Below are 15,808 nucleotides of genomic sequence, written 5' to 3'. Positions count from 1 at the left end.
TAACTTACAATGGGAAATAAATAATTTGGACTGAATATGTATGTGTTGATGGCACTATTTTATCCCTAAAAATGCAACCGAGAACAATTATGCAACATTGCTGCTTAAACAAATATCCAAAATGCTGCTGTAACGTGGTGCATGGTGTCTGTGGAGAGGTACTTGTCTCTAAAGGTACCTTCACACGAAACGACTTTACAACGAGAACGACAACGATCTGTGACGTTGCAGCGTCCTGGATAGCGATATCGTTGTGTTTGACACGCAGCAGCGATCTGGATCCTGCTGTGATATCGCTGGTCGTTGATTAAAGTTCAGAACTTTATTTGGTCGTCAGATCGGCGTGTATCGTCGTGTTTGACAGCAAAAGCAACGATGCCAGCAATGTTAAACATGGAGCTAACGACCTGTGAGAACGATAAGTGCATCACCGTTACGTCACAGGATCGCTCCTGCGTCGTTCTGGAGCTGCTGTGTTTGACATCTCTACAGCGATGTAAACAGTGACGCTGCAGCGATTGGATCGTTGTCGTTCTCGTTGTAAAGTCGTTTCGTGTGAAGGTACCTTCATGCTCCAGCACGTACATGATTGTGAAGATCCCTGCAGGGTGTGTGGACTTTGTCTATGGGGGTGCTAAGCCCTTGCAGGCCACATGTTATCAATGAATTTAGTTGGACAGAACCAGACATTAAGGACTTCAGTAAGGGAGACCACAAGTTAAAAATAGACTTTTTACTGAATAATAACTTGGTGGGGATTATGAACTAAAGATAGCGGGTACACAACTTAACTTTTCCTTCACAATATGGAAAATTTTCACACACAGTCTCAGTTCCTTTCTCTTAACTCGCTTGGTTTCTATCTCCACTAGTTCACCTGCCTCAACTCAGCATACAGTCCACTTAATGAGAGTCCTACTCTCAACCTGCAGTTCTGCGTCCTCTTCCCTCTTAAGGGATCTAGCTTGCCAGTATGGCCAGTACTTAGTTTCTCAGCTTGTTGATGCCTTGTAACTGCCACCTGTGGCTCTGTCTTCATCGCTCATTCTCTATTCCATCCTGGCCTATTACCTCTCTGAGTTATAAACTCGGGGTCATACTGCTATACATCCTCTTCCAGGACCCATCTCCAGGGCATCACTCTGTCTTTCAGTCACTTCTCTCTTTCCCTCTCTCTCTTTACTCTAGATATTGCTATCCACTGTCTCAGTTTCTACTCATGTCATTGGGCTAGTCTCAACTCTTAACTCTATCCATGCCTACTCACTACCTGTTAAGGCTATGTGCACATGTTCAGGATTTCTTGCAGAAATTTCCTGAGCATAACAGGACATTTTCTGCAAGAAATCCACATGAGTTTTTCTCGCGTTTTTACTGCATTTTGGTGCTTTTTTTTTTTTGCCAATTGCCATTCCCAATGCAATAATATAGTGGAAAATCCGCAAAATTAATGAACATGCATATAATGGAGTTGTTACATTTATATTATTTTCCTATCCGATCATCTATTTCTCCAAATATTCATAGCAGTTACAGAGTCATGATACTTAATTTGGTACATAGAGTTCTTTGCATCAAGCTCGTAAACAACCAACCAGGAGGATGCAGGAGGACATAATATAGCAATTTCCTGTAATGTACTTACACCCAGAAAAGTGTTATACATATAAAGTCATATTATTTTGTCTGTATTTTTTTAACTTAAAATTGAGACCTGTTTCAGTATTGCTTATCATTATTTATAAAATAATTGATATGAATTGCCATAACAAGACTTGGCTCCAAAGAGTTTTCTGATAACCCTCGTGTCTGCCTATTTTCTATGTTCATTATTGAATATCACTACTGTTTAATTTGCTGTTAATCATTTCTCCTTGTCACTAATCACAGACCTGTCATTTATGTATTAAGCCATCTCGGAAAAATCATAAACAACAGATGCAAAGAATCCAGTATTATTATTTAACATTAAAAGAAGCTTCAAAGGTTTAGAATGTTCAAAATGACTTTTCCTGTGCAAAATATAATGTCACAAAGCCATAATCTGAGCTTTGCCACACATTTTACTTTAATTACAGCAAAAAGTTAACCAACGATGAGCAATAAACTGTAAGTGATTATTAATAATTCTAGTAATTAAGTAGTAAAACAGTTTAATTTAATTGGGATTATCAATTATTTTTTAAAGTAATTTGAATTGTTATATGTGTAATAAAAGTAGCTTCCAAGGTCAGTCTACAACAGTAAATTAACTATAAAGGTCAGTTATATAAAGTGCTATCAGTATAATCATGACTCACTTTAACATTTTATTTTGTCAGAATTTATTTAATGGTTTATTTGTCAATTGCAATATAATTTCTTCTAAGAGCTGTTCAGGATTAAGTTCCTTATATACATTAGATGAATGCTGGTTGAACCTAGTCAATCTTGCTGTCAATGCTGGTTGACTACCTGATGCGTATGGCTGTCTTTCGACTCTCTCATCAAATGATGTGAGGGGAAAGGGTGATTTTATTTCAATGACTGATGCTTTTAAGTTCGGTGGAGATATCTCATGTGTGTGGCCAGCTTTAGAATAACATGCAATTGGACATTGTGAAATCTTTTTGGTAGATCCTCGAATTCTAAGCATTCCAGTAAATAATGTCTGTCTCAAATATTAACGTATGGGGTTGAAAAAAATCAAAGTGAATGTGTTCAAACAGTATTATAAATAATATTAGTAACTCAAGTATTAACTACTAAAATTGTACAAAACATAATACTTTTTGAGCACTTACTTTTGATTTTATTGTAAGGATGGATGAACAAAAGTGGTAATTATTTGGCATTGTTTTCCTGTACTTTTTTCTGGATTTCATTTTGCAGGATAAATAATGATATAGTATTTTAGAATGTGTCATGGTAGATGCAGAAATTTCAAATATTTGACATCTTTTAGTTACATTTATTTTTTCAAGATTAATGTTAATGAACAGGCCAATTTATACAATTCTGACCTGTGTCCATTTTTGAGGTAATAACTCTGGAATACTTCCATGCACCCTGGTGATTCTGACTCTGTTTTCTCGTTACATATTGTACTTCATGTTAGTGGTAAAATTTCTTTGATATGACTTGCTTTTATTTGTGAAAAAAATGAAAATTGGCTAAAATTTTGAAAATTTTGCCATTTTCCAAATTTGAATTTTCATGCCCTTAAATCACACAGATATGTCACACAAAATACTTAATACCTAACATTTCCCACATGTCTACTTTACATCAGCACAATTTTGGAACCAATTTTTTTTTTGTTAGGACGTTATAAGAGATTAAAGTTGACCAGCGGTTTCTCATTTATACAACACTATCTTTTTTAGGGACCACATCACATTTGAAGCCACTTTGAGGGGTCTATATGATAGAGAATACTCAATAGTGACACCATTCTAAAAATTGCACCCCTCACGGTGCTCACAAACACATTCAATAAATTTATTAACCCTTCTGGTTGTTTAAAAAAAATGAACATTTAAATTTTTTTCTCCAAAATATTATTTCAGATCAAAATTTTTTTATTTTCTCAAAGGCAACAGGAAAAGTTGTACCCCAAAAGTTATTGTGCAATTTGTCCTTAGTACGCTGATACCCCAGTGGAGGAGCCACTGTTTGGACGCATGGCGGAGCTCCGAATGGAAGGAGCGCCGTGTGACTTTTTCAACGCAAAATTGGCTGGAATTGAGATCAGATGCCATGTTGCATTTGGAGAGCCCCTGATGTGCTTAAACAGTGAAAACCCCCCACAGATGACACCATTTTGGAAACTATACACCCCAAGGAACTTATCTAGATGTGTGGTGAGCACTTTAAACCCCCAAGGGCTTCACAGAAGTTTATAACGTAGAACTTTAAAATTTAAAAATCATATTTTTTCAACAAAAATGATCTTTTCACCCCCAATTTTAATTTTCCCCAGGGTATCAGGACCCCAAGTGTTATTGTGCAATTTGTCCTGAGTATGCTGATAACCCATGTGTGAGGGTAAAACACTGTTTGGGTGCATGGCAGAGCTCGGAAGGGAAGGAGCGCCTTTTGACGTTTTCAATGCAAAATTGGCTGGAATTGAGATTGGATGCCACGTTGCGTTTGGAGAGCCCCTGATGTGCCTAAACAGTAGAAACCCCCTACAAGTGGCACCTTTGTGAAAACTAGACCCCCCAAGGAACTCATGTAGATGCGTGGTGAGAACCTTGAACCCCGAGGTGTTTCACTAAAGTTTATAACGCCCGGACGTGAAAATAAATAATCATATTTTTCCACAAACGTTGTCCAATTTGTCATGAGTACGCTGTGTTACACCTGGTCCCAGTCCTGTACCTTCGCAGGGTCCCCATCGAGACTCCCACTCTGTGCTGGCCCCAATCCATCCTGCTGCAGCCTCTGCTTCCTCTCTTCACTCTGCCTCCTGGCGAGCGGCCAGCAGGTTCTCGGGTAGAGTGTTTAGGTCGCGCGCGCTCCCGGTCTCTTAAAGAGACAGCATGCATTTTTCAAAACGTACTTCTAACCATTGGAATCTTAGTAATTAATATGTCTAGCCCCTCCGCCATAGCAACAAGTATCCTCTGTTGATAGCTTCCGGTTTAGGTAGCGTGTGCTTTAGCTTCTGAAGTGTTCTGCCAGTGCTCGCTAACACTGTTTGTCTCCGCAGATTATCAGCTACCTGTTACCCGGCTATCGTGGACAACGACCGTTCTGTCTACGCCAGTTCTGGCACATCCTGCCATTCAGCCATCTGTACCTCTGAACAACGCCAGTACCACCTGTGTCAGCTCCATGACATCTGTTATCCCTGCTTGTCCATCTCTCCCGCTGGGACAGCTGCCACGTGTCCTGGGTCTAACTGGAGGCAGCACCCGTGTCCCACAGGCATTCCATTCTGACCCTGTTTGAGGGGACTTACCATGGGTGTCTGGGGCTCACGTAGTCACTCCCCCTTCGGAGCCCCCTGGACCATGGTCCCAAGGTTACACAAAAATATCGATAAAAAAACAAATGTGAACTTCACCACCTGCTTCCATTCGTTACCCACTTCCATTCGTTACATGCTGATACCCCATATGCAGGAGAAAACTATTGTATGGGCACACATCGGGGCTTGGAAGGAAAGTAGTGATGTTTTGGAATGCAGACTTTGATGGCATGGTCTGCAGGTGTCATGTCATGTTTGGAGAGGCCTTGATGTGCGTAAACAGTGTAAACACCCGACAAGTGACCGCATTTTGGAAACTAGACCCCCCAAGGAACTTATCTAGATGTATGATGAGCACTTTACACCCACAAGTGTTTCACAGAAGTTTATAATGTAGAGCCATAAAAATAAAAAACTTTTTTTTCCACAAAAATGATGTTATCGCCAATTTTTTTATTTTCCCAAGGCTGACAGGAGAAATTGGGCCCCAAGTGTTATTGTACATTTTGTCATGCATATGCTGATACCCCATAATGTGGGGGTAAACCACTGTTTGGGAGCATGGCAGAGCTCAGAAGGGAAGGAGCTCTAGTTTTCACTGTTAAGGTTTGCAGGTGCCACAACCCACTGGGAGAGCCCATGAGGTTCCAAAACAGCAGAGCCCCCCATAAATGACACAATTTTATGAATTACACCTCTCAATGAATTAATTTAGGGGGCAGTGATCAAATTGACACCATGGGTATGTCACAGAATTTTATACCACTGGGCAGCCATGTGGAGAGACTCGGGAGGAACAGAGCGCTATTTACCTATTCAAGTGAATGGGTCTGTGTACACGTCTGTGTTTCCACGGACCTTGTGTCCATGGGCAAAACAAGCTGACATGTCCATTTTTTAATGTCAGCATGGGCCACAAAGCATCCAGCACACATGCATATGCATAACACACATGGATGTCATCCATGTGACATGCATCAGCGCCTGGGAAGAAGCACTACAGTAAGTGCTGTTCCCCGGTGCCGGGTGATGAGCACGGCTCTCATCATTCTCCCCTGCTCTGCCTGGGAGCGCTTACTGTAATGCTTCTTCCCTGGCACATGTCCTTGTGGTACTGATGCAAACAAATAGTTTTTGCATCACCATATTTTGAGAGCTATAATTATTTCATATTTCGGCCCACAGACTCATGTGAGGTCTTGTTTTTTGCGGGATGAGTAGACATTTTTATTGGTACCATTTTCAGGCACATGACATTGTTTGATCGCTTTTTATTCTGATTTTTGGGAGGCAGAATGAACAAAAACAATACCTTTTTACAATTATTTAAAAAATGTTTTTTAATTTAATTTAATTTACACTTTGTCCCACTATGGGACAATTATGTTGTGCAGGCAGATTTGCATGATATAGAAGCTGTCAGCCCTGCATGTATTTTACACTGACCTGAGAGACTTCCTGATCATCACTGCTCATGACAGGAAGTCGCTCAGCTCTAGAGACTCGGATATCGTCATGATGACATTGGGTCTCCATGGAAGCGATTGGGGCACCGCGGGGTCTCCAATCCATAGGCAGAGGGGCTGTCGCTTTTTTTGGGAGGCTGTGCGCTGCTATTTTTAGGCTGGTCCTAGAATAACAGTCCCGAGTGGTTTGCTTTAGCTGTTCAGGTTACAAAAATGGGGAAATCTCATGACAATTTTTTAAATTATTTATTAAAATAATAAAACAAAAAAATCACCTATTCTTGATTATCAGCCTTGCTAAAGCTGACAGCTGAGGGTTGCAGCCTGCAAATGTAATTTTTGCCTGGCTGGTTATCAAAAATACAGGGGAACCCATACCATTATTTAACCCCTTTCTGACATCGGACGTACTATCCCGTCGAGGTGGGGTGGGCCCCCATGACCACGGACGGGATAGTACGTCCAGCGCGATCGGCGGCGCTCACGGGGGGAGCGCGGCCGATCGCGGCCGGGTGTCAGCTGCCTATCGCAGCTGACATCCGGCACTATGTGCCAGGAGCGGTCACGGACCACTCCCGGCACATTAACCCCCGGCACACCGCGATCAAACATGATCGCGTTGTGCCGGCAGTGCAGGGAAGCATCGCGCAGGGAGGGGGCTCCCTGCGGGCTTCCCTGAGCCCCCCGCAGCAACGCGATGTGATCGCGTTGCTGCGAGGGTCTTACCTCCCTCCCTGCCTGCTCCAGACCCGGATCCAAGATGGCCGCGGATCCGGGTCCTGCAGGGAGGGAGGTGGCTTCACAGAAGCAGAGCAGGCACTGTGAAGCAGCCTGCACTTCCCTCAGATCGGTGATCTGTCAGAGTGCTATGCAAACTGGCAGATCACCGATCTGTATTGTCCCCCCCTGGGGAAAAGTAAAAAAGTAAAAAAAAAATTTCCAAATGTGTAAAAAAAAATAAAAAAAAATATTCCAAAATAATGAAAAAAAATATATATATTATTCCCATAAATACATTTCTTTATCTAAATAAAAAAAAAACAATAAAAGTACACATATTTAGTATCGCCGCGTCCGTAACGACCCGACCTATAAAACTGGCCCACTAGTTAACCCCTTCAGTAAACACCGTAAGAAAAAAAAAAAAAAACGAGGCAAAAAACCACGCTTTATTATCATACCGCCGAACAAAAAGTGGAATAACACGCGATCAAAAAGACAGATATAAATAACCATGGTACCGCTGAAAGCATCATCTTGTCCCGCAAATAACGAGCCGCCATACAACATGATCAGCAAAAAAATAAAAAAGTCATAGTCCTGAGAATAAAGCGATGCAAAAATAATTATTTTTTCCGTAAAATAGTTTTTATCGTATAAAAGCGCCAAAACATAAAAAAATAATATAAACAAGGTATCGCACTGACCCGAAGAATAAAACTGCTTTATCAATTTTACCAAACGCGGAACGGTAAAAACGCCTCCCCCAAAAGAAATTCATGAATAGCTGGTTTTTGGTCATTCTGCCTCACAAAAATCGGAATAAAATGCGATCAAAAAATGTGACGTGCCCAAACATGTTACCAATAAAAACGTCAACTCGTCCCGCAAAAAACAAGACCTCACATGACTCTGTGGACCTAAATATGGAAAATTTATAGCTCTCAAAATGTGGTAACGCAAAAAATATTTTTTGCAATAAAAAGCGTCTTTCAGTGTCTGACGGCTGCCAATCATAAAAATCCGCTAAAAAACTCGCTATAAAAGTAAATCAAACCCCCCTTCATCACCCTCTTAGTTAGGGAAAAAAAAAAAACTGTATTTATTTCCATTTTCCCATTAGGGCTAGGGTTAGGGTTGGGGCTAGGGTTAGGGCTAGGGTTAGGGTTAGGGTTATGGTTGGGGCTAGGGTTAGGGCTAGGGTTAGGGCTAAGGATGGGGCTAGGTCTAGGGTTAGGGCTAGGGCTAGGGTTGGGGCTAGGGTTAGGGTTAGGGCTAGGGTTAGGGCTAGGGTTAGGGCAAGGGTTGGGGCTAGGGTTGGGGCTACAGTAAGGGTTGGGGCTAAAGTTAGGGTTAGGGTTGGGGCTAAAGTTACGGTTAGGGTTTAGATTACATTTACGGTTGGGAATAGGGTTGGGATAAGGGTTAGGGGTGTGTCAGGGTTAGAGGTGTGGTTAGGGTTACTGTTGGGATTAGGGTTAGGGGTGTGTTTGGATTAGGGTTTAAGTTATAATTGGGGGTTTTCCACTGTTTCGGCACATCAGGGGCTCTACAAACGCGACATGGCGTCCGATCTCAATTCCAGCCAATTCTGCGTTGAAAAAGTAAAACAGTGCTCCTTCCCTTCCGAGCTCTCCCGTGTGCCCAAACAGGGGTTTACCCCAACATATGGGGTATCAGCGTACTCAGGACAAATAGGACAACAACCTTTGGGGTCCAATTTCTCCTGTTACCCCTGGGAAAATACAAAACTGGGGGCTAAAAAATAATTTTTGTGGGAAAAAAAAAAGATTTTTTATTTTCACGGCTCTGCGTTATAAACTGTAGTGAAACACTTGGGGGTTCAAAGTTCTTACAACACATCTAGATAAGTTCCTTGGGGGGTCTAGTTTCCAAAATGGGGTCACTTGTGCGGGGCTTCTACTGTTTAGGTACATTAGGGGCTCTGCAAACGCAATGTGACGCCTGCAGACCATTCCATCTAAGTCTGCATTCCAAATGGTGCTCCTTCCCTTCCGAGCCCTTCCATGCGTCCAAACGGTGGTTCCCCCCACATGTGGGGTATCAGCGCACTCAGGACAAATTGGACAACAACTTTTGGGGTCCAATTTCTCCTGTTACCCTCGGGAAAATACAAAACTGGGGGCTAAAAAATAATTTTTGTGGGAAAAATTTTTTGTTTTATTTTTATGGCTCTGCATTATAAACTTCTGTGAAGCCCTTGGTGGGTCAAAGCGCTCACCACACATCTAGATAAGTTCCTTAGGGGGTCTACTTTCCAAAATGGTGTCACTTGTGGGGGGTTTCTACTGTTTAGGTACATTAGGGGCTCTGCAAACGCAATGTGACACCTGCAGACCATTCCATCTAAGTGCATTCCAAATGACGCTCCTTCCTTTACGAGCCCTCCCATGCGCCCAAACAGTGGTTCTCCCCACATATGGTGTATCATCGCACTCACGACAACTTGGACAACAAATTTTGGGGTCCAATTTCTCCTGCTACCCTCGGGAAAATACAAAACTGGGGGCTAAAAAAATAATTTTTGTGGGAAAAGGAAAAAATTTTTGTTTTATTTTTACGGCTCTGCATTATAAACTTCTGTGAAGCCCTTGGTGATTCAAAGCACTCAAAACACATCTAAATAAGTTCCTTATGGGGTCTACTTTCCAAAATGGTGTCACTTGTGGGGGGGTTTCAATGTTTAGGCACATCAGTGGCTCTCCAAACGCAACATGGCGTCCCATCTCAATTCCTGTCAATTTTGCATTGAAAAGTCAAACGGCGCTCCTTCCCTTCCGAGGTCTCCCATGCGCCCAAACAGTGGTTTACCCCCACATATGGGGTATCAGCGTACTCAGGACAAATTGTACAACAACTTTTGGGGTCCAATTTCTTCTCTTACCCTTGGGAAAATAAAAAATTGGGGGTGAAAAGATAATTTTTGTGAAAAAATATGATTTTTTATTTTTACGGTTCTGCATTATAAACTTCTGTGAAGCACTTGGTGGGTCAAAGTGCTCACCACACCTCTAGATAAGTTCCTTAGGGGGTCTACTTTCCAAAATGGTGTCACTTGTGGGGGGTTTCAATGTTTAGGCACATCAGGGGCTCCCCAAACGCAACATGGCGTCCCATCTCAATTCCAGTCAATTTTGCATTGAAAAGTCAAATGGCGCTCCTTCGCTTCCGAGCTCTGTCATGCGCCCAAACAGTGGTTTACCCCCACATATGGGGTATCGGCATACTCAGGACAAATTGTACAACAACTTTTGGGGTCCATTTTCTCCTGTTACCCTTGGTAAAATAAAACAAAATGGAGCTGAAGTAAATTTTTTGTGAAAAAAAGTTAAATGTTCATTTTTATTTAAACATTACAAAAATTCCTGTGAAGCACCAGAAGGGTTAATAAACTTCTTGAATGTGGTTTTGAGCACCTTGAGGGGTGCAGTTTTTAGAATGGTGTCACACTTGGGTATTTTCTATCATATAGACCCCTCAAAATGACTTCAAATGAGATGTGGTCCCTAAAAAAAAATGGTGTTGTAAAAATGAGAAATTGCTGGTCAACTTTTAACCCTTATAACTCCCTAACAAAAAAAAATGTTGGTTCCAAAATTGTGCTGATGTAAAGTAGACATGTGGGAAATGTTACTTATTAAGTATTTTGTGTGACATATCTCTGTGATTTAATTGCATAAAAATTCAAAGTTGGAAAATTGCGAAATTTTCAAAATTTTCGCCAAATTTCCGTTTTTTTCACAAATAAACGCAGGTACTATCACAGAATTTTTACCACTATCATGAAGTACAATATGTCACGAGAAAACAATGTCAGAATCACTGGGATCCGTTGAAGCGTTCCAGAGTTATAACCTCATAAAGGGACAGTGGTCAGAATTGTAAAAATTGGCCCGGTCATTAACGTGCAAACCACCCTTGGGGGTGAAGGGGTTTATTATCTATAGCGCAGGCGCTGGCTGATGAATACTCCCAACAGCCATTGCCAGTTGTCTCTGTTAATAGCAGCAGGTGTAGTCTGAAGGGAGTAATAGGCCAATCAGCCAACACCTGTGACAGAGGTAAACTTTTTACCTCCAGTCAAAGCTGCAGGCTGACATTGCCATATGACAGCATGGGAATTGCAGTCCTGGTGTTTGGGGTGCCAAACCTGAACAGTAATACTGACTTCCTGGTGAAGTCCAAGTTTGGTATCTGTGCCCAAATGATAGGTGTTTGGTACGGACCCTGTACTTTACTGTATTGGTTCGCCAATCTCTATTAAAATGTTTTTTATTCAAAAATAAATTTCAATCTTGAGTAATGGTCTCTAAGCTTTCACTATTAGGTCCAAGTAACATTTGATGGAAGATCAGAGCTGTACTTGCGCCATGTTACTATTCATGCAGTGTTTAGCAACGAGTGGTTACTGGAGATCCGAACAACGGCAGTGAGAAAACTACCAGGCAGTGACAATGAGCACCAGTCGGGCAGCCTAGCATCGTATCACTATTAGAAATAAGCAAGAAAAAAAGGCTGAAAAAGAGTGCTTCTGAGTAGTGAGGAAAGAAAGAAAAACCAACAAACACACCATATAGATATTTTAAATGTGTACAACTTTGCTACAGTTCAATCAGCCTGCTGCTGCAAGCTCAGAACACCTTATCAGGTGCTGTATTGTAAGACAGCTGAAAAAACATACAAACACAGTGAGTCTACATGGGGAGATGGGCAGTTGAAGGATTCAAGTTCCACTTACTTTGTAGGGGAGAGAAAGATTCCTATCCCCCTTCTTCCAGTTCAGCCTCTTCTCCATGCACGTAGACCAATGGTGCTCCATTTTTAGTTTGTTTTGTTAATAACATCTCTATTGTAAAGCTACAAAAGCTGTTCTCATTGCTGGAAAACTTATCTCTTCAGTCCTGCTCAGAGTGGTAAGAATAGGAATGGAAAAGTAACTTCTATTAGTGGTGGGAACAACAGTATCCCTTGACATTAGTACTACAATGTCCGGCTGTGTGACCTGTGCTTACCATCGAGTTCAATTGTGTAGGCATGCTGCTTCTGTGCACTGAGCACTGTCTCAGCTCTGCTATGTCAGTGTAAAGCCTTATTCAGATGTCCGTGATGCATTAATGTCATACAGGCTTTTCTGATGCGTTTTTCACAAAGTTATCTAATCCTATCATGTGTGATACAGTTTATTGAGCCACATATCCAGTCCTACCATGTGTTATTCAGTCCGCTGATCTATGTGTCTGACTTTGTCATTTGTGACACAGTCTGTTGAGCCATGTATCTAATGCTATGATGTGTGATACAGGCAGTGCATCTATTTCTATCACGTGATACAGTCTGTAGAGTTATGTATCTAATTCTATCATGTGTGACACAGGACAGGTTTTTTTTGTCTTGTGCAACTATTCTTATTAGTGTTGAGCATTCCGATACCGAGTTCCGATATTTTTGTGATATCGGAAATCGGAATCGGAATCGGAAGTTCTCAGTGTATGGTTCCCAGGGTCTGGAGGAGAGGAGACTCTCCTTCAGGCCCTGGGATCCATATTCATGTAAAAAATAAAGAATTAAAATAAAAAATATGGATATACTCACCCCTCCGGCGGCCCCTGGACCTTACCGATGTAACCGGGAGCCTCCGTTCCTAAGAATGAGGAGTTTAGGACCTGCGATGACATCGCAGCTTGTGATTGGTCGCGTGAGCGGTCACATGAACGGTCACGCGACCAATCACAAGCCGCGACGTCATCGCAGGTCTTTCACTCGCTCATTCTTAGGAACGGAGACTGCCGGTTACAGCGGTAACTACCAGGGCGCATCAGAGGGTGAGTATATCCCTATTTTTTATTTTTATTCTTTATTTTACACATTAATATGGATCCCAGGGCCTGAAGGAGAGTTTCCTCTCCTTCAGACCCTGGGAACCATCCAGGATACCTTCTGATACTTGTGTCCCATTGACTTGTATTGGTATCGGGTATCGGTATCGGCGATATCCGATATTTTTCGGATATCGGCCGATACCATCTGATACCGATACTTTCAAATATCGGAAGGTATCGCTCAACACTAATTCTTATATATGTCTTTACACATGTGTCCCTTTGCCTAGATGCACTGTAGGTGTGCATAGCGTAGGTAACAATGTCTAAATTCTTGTTTCAGGTATCTAATACTGTCATACACATATGACACATATATCACCTGTGTGATACAGTAAGTAGTGCATAGCCAATAGTGATGAGCGAGTATACTTGTTGATTGTGTTTTCCCGAGCATGCTCGGGTGGTCTTTGAGAGATATTAAGAAGATAGAAAAAAAACTATTCTGTTTGCTCAACTGGATGTCAGAAAGAGATAGTCATTTGAAATCCAGCTACAAAATTTTCCAGATAGCCACAATTTAGAAGTGTCATGTCTTTATGTCAATGCAGATTTTAAAATTCATTAACTGCTATAAAAAACATACTTTGGGAGTCCTTAAATATTTTTATAACAAATGAATCTGAATTTTGAAGTGTTGACTTTACGTGTAAGCAAGCAGGACTGTTTCAAGATTCAACTAGAGGGGTCTATATTTTTTTTTTCTTAAGTAATGAGTTCTCAGTAACATATGCCATAACTTTATGATCTGTAGGGATTTAAACTCTAGTATATCTGTCAGTTCTTGAAGGGAATGCTGGACAGCAGCATTTCCAGCCACACAACTTTCCCATACAATAGCAATTCCAGTCACAGAACTTTCAGCAAAATGCGATCAGCCTGACTCATTTAAATGGGTAGCACTGCAGTTCCTTACACATTGTGGGAATTAGTGAGGGTCCCAAGGTTGTTTTATAGTTAGTTACTACATCAACGGCCGGGATCACACATAAGCGAGATACTGCCGAGTCTCGCAGGTGAAAACCCAGCTCTGGCAACGGCACTCCAGAGCGAAGTGTGCAGCTCCATGTATTGCTGTGCTGCTGCACGCTCCACTCTGGAGTGCCGGCGCCAGAGCTGGGTTTTTACCTGCAAGATCCCGGCCTACTGATTAGACTCTTAATTAAAACATATTTGTACAGGACAGACCAAAAGTTTGGACACACCTTCTCATTTAACCCCTCTCTGACTTTAGACATACTATCCCGTCGAGGTGACCTGGGCCTATCTGACCCTCGACGGGATAGTAAGTCATGCTCTTTAATGTGATACCATGACTTAAGTCACTGTGATCGCATTAAAATTCCAATGCCATCTTACCTTAGGAAAGATGGTGTCAGCATCCAGGGCACTGTCACCGCCCACCCGGCCTCCCTATCGCTGTAATTGGCTGTTCAATTCTGAGCAGCCAATCACAGCCATTCTCATTGTTACAGCCAATTCGAGTGGCTGAAACAATGAGGTCACAGGCTAGGATCGAGTACCGATGTACTCGATCCTAGGTCCGGTGCCTGGCAATGCCAGGCACTGGCAAAAACACCCCGGATTGGCACGATCGCCGATCGCATCGATCGCGCCAATCGAACCTGCCTGGATCCTGCCGGAACGAAAGCTCTGATTGGTGGGATCGATGTTTTGGTCGATCCCACCAATGACAGGTCACAGCAGCGGTATGACCGCTCTGTGTGTCTGTCACCTGCCTGACCTCTGTATGACCACTCTGCAGGGGTCCTCACTCTAGCTGAGGATTCCTACAGAGCGGTCATACTGCTGGATCTCCCTGCTGGATCTTGTGCCTTGATCTCCCTGCTGGATCTCCCTGCTGTGCTGGGTATTGTGGTGCCACAGCAGCCTGTAGCACCACAATCCCTGCTAAAGAAAGAAGACAACTAAAATGTAAGTTTTATCCATCATCCCTGCCCAAGATTCCTTCATCCACCCCAATCCCCACATTTACCCCAATTGCCCCTTTCCCCCTCTTTTTAACCCCTCCACCCTCATTTGCGCCGCCTCCGTGTGCACATTTAGTAGCGGCCGAGCGTTAATTGGTGACGCAGTTCACCGATCAACGCTCGTGCTCTTTTTTATTCCTCAGCCCCCTTTACACCAACTCCATACACACATCCCACAGCCGCCAAACTTTGATAAGTGAGGCAGTTCACTTATCAGAGTTTGTGCCTGCCGTTTTCCTTTTTTGTCTTTCACCCCCTTGCGCCATCTGACTGCAACCGTATGTTTTGATCACTGATCCCTGCCCAATCCCCACATCCACCCCCATCCCCCTCTTTTTACCCCCCTCCACTCCACTTTGCACCTCATTCTGTGGGTCCATTTAACAGCCGCCGAGCGTTCATTGGTAGTACGTGGTTCACGTAGTTCACCGATCAACTCTCGCGCTCCCTTTTTTTCCCTCAGCCCCACTGCGCAACCTCCGTACACACATCCGGCAGCTGCCAAACTTTGATAAGTGATGCATTTCACTTATCAAAGTTTGTGCCTGCCGTTTCCTTATTTTTTTTCACCCCCCTTTGCGCCACCTGACTACAACCGTACGTTTTGATCACTGATTCCTGCCCAATCCCCACATGCACCCCCATCCCCCTTCCCCTTCTGTTTACCCCCTTCCACCCCCCTTTGCACCTCCTTCCATGTGCCCATTTAACAGCCGCCGAGAGTTCATGGGTGACGTAGTTCACCGATCAACTCTCTCGCTAGCTTTTTTTCCCTCA

Source organism: Ranitomeya variabilis, chromosome 3 (genome assembly GCF_051348905.1).
Source record: "Ranitomeya variabilis isolate aRanVar5 chromosome 3, aRanVar5.hap1, whole genome shotgun sequence".
NCBI classification, from domain to species: Eukaryota; Metazoa; Chordata; class Amphibia; order Anura; family Dendrobatidae; genus Ranitomeya; species Ranitomeya variabilis.
This window is presented reverse-complemented; position numbering follows the sequence as displayed.